The sequence below is a fragment of the Procambarus clarkii genome, chromosome 65 (assembly GCF_040958095.1).
Source record: "Procambarus clarkii isolate CNS0578487 chromosome 65, FALCON_Pclarkii_2.0, whole genome shotgun sequence".
NCBI classification, from domain to species: domain Eukaryota; kingdom Metazoa; phylum Arthropoda; class Malacostraca; order Decapoda; family Cambaridae; genus Procambarus; species Procambarus clarkii.
In genome coordinates this window covers 17,885,240-17,891,630 of record NC_091214.1, presented here as the reverse complement: position 1 = coordinate 17,891,630, position 6,391 = coordinate 17,885,240, and the positions used below count along the sequence as shown (strand labels likewise).

Sequence of the window (6,391 nt, the reverse complement as noted above, 5' to 3'; positions counted from 1 at the left end):
GGTCCGTCTTGGACCATTCACAATCGACTTGAGAATGGTCCAGGAGGAACCGAAACGTCGTCGTCCCTTCACCTTCTAGTGTGTGGTCTGGTCAATATACTTTAGCCACGTTATTATGACTCATCGCCTGCAAAAGAAACTATCAATTATATCCTTTGAAAAGTGTATTCATAAACAGATCTGTTGAATTATGGGGTAGCTATAATATTTCTGTAGCCATTTGCATCTATAATGATGATTAATATTCGAGAGTTGAATATACTTAATAAATTAACTAACCAAAATAAAATATTTAACTTTTATTGCATGACACCAAATGATTAGCGATTTTATTTATATATACAAGAGTTGTTACATTCTTGTACAGCCACCAGTCAATCCTCCTAGGATACGAACCCAGGCTAAAGCGCTCGTGAAACGCCAGGCGAGTGTTTTACCACTGCGCTACAGAGACTGTTAGAAAACCTGCTAGGACTAGAGCAAAGTAATTTCCTCTAGTTAATCGATAGTTCGAGTTTTTTTTATAAATTTTAAAATTTTAAAAAATTTTAAATTTTATCTAAAATATAAATATATTTATAAATATATATAAAAATCGCCCCCTCCCCTACACACACGCCTACACACCTGCGATCATATCCTCCTCTACCTCTGATTAATATCACATATGTGTTCGTGTGTGTACTCACCTATTTTTGCTTTCGGGGGTTGAGGTCTGGCTCTTTGGTCCCGCCTCTCAACCGTCAATTAACAGGTGTAAAGATTCCTGAGCCTATTGGGCTCTATCATATCTACACTTGAAACTGTGTATGGAGTCAGCCTCCACCACATCACTTCCTAATGCATTCCATTTGTCAACCACTCTGACACTAAAAAAAGTTCTTTCTAATATCTCTGGCTCATTTGGGCACTCAATTTCCACTTGTGTCCCCTAGTGCGTGTTCCCCTTGTGTTAAATAGCCTGTCTTTATCTACCCCTGTCAATAACCTCTGAGAATTTTATCCGTGGTGATCATGTCCCCCCCTAACTCTTCTGTCTTCATGCGACGTGAGGTTTAATTCCCGTAGTCTCTCCTCGTAGCTCATACCTCTCAGCTCGGGTACTAGTCTGGTGGCAAACCTTTGAACCTTTTCCAGTTTAGGCTTATGCTTGACTAGATATAGACTCCATACTGGAGCTGCATACTCCAGAATTGGTCCTGACATAGGTGGTGTACAAAGTTCTGATTGAGTCCTTACACAAGTGTCTCAATGCCGTTCTTATGTTGGCCAACCTGGCATATGCTGATGTTATCCTCTTGATATGGGCTGCAGGAGACAGGTCTGGCGTGATATCAACGCCCAGGTCCTTTCTCTCTCTCTCTGACTCTTGAAGAATTCCATCTCCCAAATGATACCTTGTGTCTGGCCCTCCTGTTCCCTACACCTATCTTCATTACAATTACATTTGCTTGGGTTAAACTCTAACAACCATTTGTTCGACCATTCCTGCAGCTTGCCCAGGTCATTCTTGAAGCCTCAAGCTGTCCTCCTCTGTCTTAATCCGTCTCATAATTTTGGCATCGTCAGCAAACATTGAGAGGAATGAGTCTATACTCTCCGGGAGATCGTTTACGTATATCAGAAACAGGATATGACCGAGTACAGAGCCCTGTGGGACTCCACTGGTGACATCACGCCAATCTGAGGTCTCACTCCTCACTGTAACTCTCTTCTTCCTATTGCTTAGGTACTCCCTTATCCACTGGAGCACTTTACCAGTTTCTCCTACCTGTCTTTCCAGCTTATATACTAGCCTCTTATGGGGGACTGTATCAAAGGCTTTCCGACAGTCCAAAAAAATGCAGTCCAGCCTTCTTTTTCTTGCTTAATCTTTGTGACCTGGTCGTAGAATTCTATTAAGGCAGTCAGGCAAGATTTACCCTCCCTGAACTCATGTTGGCGATTTGTCACGAAGTCCCTTCTCTCCAGACGTGTTACCAGGTTTTTTCTCACGATCTTTTCCATCACCTTGCATGGTATACAAGTCAAGGACACTGGCCTGTAGTTCAGTGCCTCTTGCCTGTCGCCCTTTTTGTATATTGGGACCACATTCGCCCTGTTCCATATTTCTGGTAGGTCTCCCGTCTCCAGTGACTTACTATACACTATGGAGAGTGGCAAGTAAGTTTGTTTTTTGCAAGATTTGCTGTGTAGTACCTGCAATAATGATGATCAATGTGCTGATTAGTGTGGATATGGGACAGAAGATTTCGATCAGGATCAATATCAGTAAGCATATAGGTAAGAATGTCACGATACAATAAGATAAGCAATTACAGGAACAGATGAAAACTAAATCTGCTGTAAAATAGAAAGTAATTATAGCAAAACACAACAATATAATAATATAACAATACAATAAGAGCTTACAAAGTATTGAGTCTCCTAAAATTAGAGAATAATTATGGCAAAACACAACAATAAATGCAAGTAAACAAAAGAATTGAAACAATTAGAGGTAGAATTAAGGTCACTAGATAGCCATGGAGGATACACAAGTTTGGTGGAGAGAACAAAAAATCAATAGAGACTGTCAAGATGAATATATAAAAAAAATTTGACAAATGATAATTGTAAAGTAAAATAATTTTAAAGATAATAAATTTTATTTAGCTTAGTTTTAACTTATAATTAGTATGAACTTAATTAAAAGAACAAAAATGAGATCAATAATTGATTTCAATAAATGACATAGATCAATACAATTAAATTTAAAATTTAAATGGAATAGGGTAAGATTAGATTTAAGAGTAAAATTTTACAATGAAACTGAGGTAGATGCTTGCATAAGTGCATGGAGACTTGATGGGTTTTTTAGGAAATTATATGAATGAGAGAACATTAGGTAAATGGTAAGGCAGAGACAGCACCTTAGACAAAGTTAGATTAAGTTAGGTTAGGCTCAGGCACTGAAAGAGTTATTTTAAGTACTGGCATTGGTCGGGTTCAGGTTTTCAGATATACCACAATCACTTAAGAAGGCCAGGAGTTGTTGGTCACATTTTATTTCATATCTTTTTCCTGTACTTTCCTTCTTCGCAAAACTCGTACCATTTCTAGTGTAGCACTGCTTGATAAGACCAGGGTTTTGTTTGCGAATTTGACGCAAACAAAAGAGGAGGGATCCACGCTGCTTTGTAAGACACTCATTTATATAGAGGTTGGTTTTTTGCTTAGCAGCTGATTGTATGAGGTCAAACTTAACAGAGGGATTTGCAAGTTTGATGAGCATTCTCCTACTGTTACGGGGACTGTTTTTATCTATCCAAATAGCTGATTTGATTTCAACATTGACTCTGATCATTGAATTAATTAGGGTGTGGGCTATGTTACAACAATTCTCACCTTGTTGTTCATCAGGTAGATCAGTAGAGCTAATTATCAGGGAGTCATGAAGTTGTTGTTGCTCTTGGTCATCTTCGGAAGCCGCCTGGTGAATCTGAAGGAGATTGATCTGTTTTTCCAGCTTTTGAAGGAGGTCACTTTGAGCTGAGAGGGTTTCCTCGGCCTGAATCTTATGTATTTGATCCATTGCACCATTTGCAACAGTTTGTAAGTTGAGAATTTCTTGGTTGGTGTTCGTCGACGATTCAAGGAGGCGGTCTATGGTATGTTGTTGTCGGGTGACTGTGTCTTGGAGGGCCGAAATAGCTTCAGATTGCATTTTCACAAGGTTGTGCAGTTTCTGGAGCCATGGATTACTTCTGAGAGGTTTGAAGTTTAGACAGGGAGCCATAGATTGAATGAATTCTACAGCTAGAGATTCGAGGTGAGTTGAAGGGGGGGAGTGAGGAGGGAGAGCGGATGCTGTGTTTACCAACATCGGCGAGGGTTGCAGCGTTGCCAGTGTTTCATTCAGATCTCTAGGAGTAATGGATCCAGAGCGAGAGGCACCCCCTACCTTGCTTGTTGTTATGTTGGGCATGTTTTCGACGAATAGATTCTTGGTAGCGTTTCTAAAGGTAGATACTTGGTGAATTATAGTAGGGATGGGCGTATAGGGAACGCTTGGCAGAAGGGTCGTAGAAAGGCAGGCGAAAATTGGTTAATTTTGGTTGATTACTGTTGAGGTTCACTGTGAGTTATGGGCATATTAAGTCTCCATGCACTTAACTCGTGCTGGGCAGCAGTTAGGCCATGCAACGTTGAGTGGAGACGAATTAACACGAATTTTCAGCAGCAGTGTCGGAGCCGGCGCCACCCGGTGTGTTATAGATCAGATGTGAAATTGTGCGTTTGTCATGTGAGATTGAGGCGGGAATGTATTACAGGTGCTATTGGCGGTCTGCTGCGCTGGATCTCCCCTCTGGTGGTCGTGCCCACCATCACCCTCATCGGGTTCTCCCTCTTCAGAGTCGCTGCCGACAAGGCCGCCTCCCACTGGGGCATCTCCTCGCTGTAAGTCACTAGCTCCTTCACTCTCTCTTGCGTCACCGGCTTCCACTCTACACAATTGCTATACTCATGTACAATATATATTGTATCTTCACGATAACAGAGGTTGAATAATACATTAAAATTGTATATTAAGCTTTGCTTGCCTGAAATATATGAGGGAGACAACAAGAGGTGCCAACACTGAGGCGTGTTCCTTCCCCCAGGACGATAGTGCTGTTGGTAGTGTTCTGTCAGTACCTGAGCCAGGTCGGGGTCCCGGGCCTCACGTGGTCCAGGGCCCGAGGCTTCACCAGGGTCAATGTTTACGTCTTCAAACTTTTCCCAGTAAGTCTTTGTTGCTTTTGTTGCTTGTATGTGTAGCTGCTGTGGGTGTGGGTGGCTGTTGTGGGTGTGTGTGTGGCTGTTGTGGGTGTGGGTGGCTGTTGTGGGTGTGTGTGTGGCTGCTGTGGGTGTGGGTGGCTGCTGTGGGTGTGGGTGGCTGTTGTGGGTGTGTGTGGCTGTTGTGGGTGTGGGTGTGGCTGTTGTGGGTGTGTGTGTGGCTGTTGTGGGTGTGTGTGTGGCTGCTGTGGGTGTGGGTGGCTGTTGTGGGTATGTGTGGCTGCTGTGGGTGTGGGTGGCTGTTGTGGGTGTGTGTGTGGCTGCTGTGGGTGTGGGTGGCTGTTGTGGGTGTGTGTGTGGCTGTTGTGGGTGTGGGTGGATGTTGTGGGTGTGTGTGGCTGCTGTGGGTGTGGGAGGCTGTGGGTGTGTGTGTGGCTGCTGTGGGTGTGTGTGTCTTCTGTGGGTGTAGGTGGCTGCTGTGGGTGTGTGTGTGGCTGTTGTGGGTGTGTGTGGCTGCTGTGGGTGTGGGTGTCAGAAATATTTATCTCAAATATTGACTTCATGAATTATTAACGCCAACACCTGCGCTCTGTCATCAATTATACTGGAGTTCCAAGCAAAATAAATTACACTTTCAGATTAAATATATTTGTATAGTGAAAATGTCATTTCAGTTTGCAAATACAGTTATATTTTCAGCATCACTGTGGCCGAAATTTGGCTATAGCTCTAACCTGAAGAGTCGACTTCCAGGAGAGGTGACCTGGTCAGGTCAAGAAGGAGAGGTCACCTGGTCAACAAGTCAAGAAGATAAACCGTATTTTATCTCTCCTTATCAACTAAGAGCTGGAACATACGGCATTAATCAGTGATTTAATACAGACTGCATATGAACGTGTGATTTCGTCTAGATCAGGGCGTTTGGTGGTGGGCTTAAAGCCTTTCAACCTCTAGAGGGCTATTAAGATCACTACAATTGGTTATTGACCAACCAGCAAGTATACTTAGCTTCAGAACACATTCCAGGACTAGAGTAAATTCAGGTATATACACATCGACAAGGTATAATATATATATATATATATATATATATATATATATATATATATATATATATATATATATATATATATATATATATATATATATATATATATATATATATCCTGATTCTTGAATTTGTCTAGAATCTATATTATATATGTGAAATTGGTATTGCCTTTATATTTTATATATATAGAGTTTATTTGAAAAGTCATAATAAATAATTAAAAAATAATCAAGTTTCACTTTCTAATGGCAACCTTTATCATTTGCTTTAATAAATCAAGACCCATCAAACTAAACAATAATTACAGTAAAAGTTTCTGAACAATATCTTCCTAACGCACTCAGTAAAGCCGAGGTAATTGGTCGTTACATTATGCAACTATGACCTTAAATCAACTTAATGTCAACCTTGTTATTCTTGTGGTCGCGTCCAGAAAGGCAACAATTTAGTTGTCCGTAGCGGCCCTGGACGAATACCTTCCAGTATGACTTCATGGAACCATCACAGAAAACGCACATTCTCTAGGTGAATTGTAGGAATAACTACATCAAACGTCTTATAAATATTATATATATTATAATA

The 6,391-nt window shown here is 41.2% G+C and overlaps 1 long non-coding RNA gene across 1 annotated transcript; it reads left to right on the top strand.

The window, feature by feature from the left end:
* Nucleotides 1-3,896: 3,896 nt before the first annotated feature.
* On the top strand, nt 3,897-5,815 carry LOC138354889 (uncharacterized). Its single transcript, XR_011223702.1, has 3 exons — nt 3,897-4,440; nt 4,644-4,764; nt 5,458-5,815. It is a non-coding gene; the product is annotated as an uncharacterized lncRNA (long non-coding RNA).
* The last annotated feature ends 576 nt before the right edge of the window (nt 5,816-6,391 follow it).